Raw genomic sequence first — 518 nt, 5'->3', positions numbered from 1 at the left:
CAGTGACTGATCTCTTCTCTGTGGTGACCAGTGACAGGACCTGAGGAAAAGGCCTGAAGCTGAGTCAGGGGAGGTTTAGGTTGGATGTTAGAGAAAGGTTCCTCACCCAGAGGGTGGTTGGGCACTGGAACAGCTCCACATGGAAGAGGTCACAGCACCAGCCTGACAGACTTAAAGAAGCATGTGAAAGCCTTTGCCCGAGTCGGTGATCTGCTGTCCGAAGAGAGAAGCCCAAGCTCCTCAAGACACTGGCTCCTTATCCTGGTGGAAATTGCATGCTGTGGTGTAGTTTTATTCAAGTTATCCACTGAAAAGGGGATGTGGGGTCTAGTGTAAGCTGTCACAGTAAAAAAAGTCAGTCCCTTTCTGCCAGGCTTTGCTCTAACCTTCCTCCCCAGCTTCCAAGGACACAAAGGACCAAGGAGCGGGAGCCGCTGCACAAGACTGAGACCAAAACTCCAAGAGCCGGTGGATGCACACTTGAGGCTCGGCAGGGCTCTGCGGAACGCCCCGAGGCC

The sequence above is a fragment of the Corvus brachyrhynchos genome, unplaced genomic scaffold, assembly GCF_000691975.1.
Source record: "Corvus brachyrhynchos isolate BGI_N302 unplaced genomic scaffold, ASM69197v1 scaffold23, whole genome shotgun sequence".
In the NCBI taxonomy this organism is placed as follows: Eukaryota; Metazoa; Chordata; class Aves; order Passeriformes; family Corvidae; genus Corvus; species Corvus brachyrhynchos.
The sequence above is the reverse complement of the archived record's forward strand: the minus strand, read 5'-3'. Positions refer to the sequence as shown.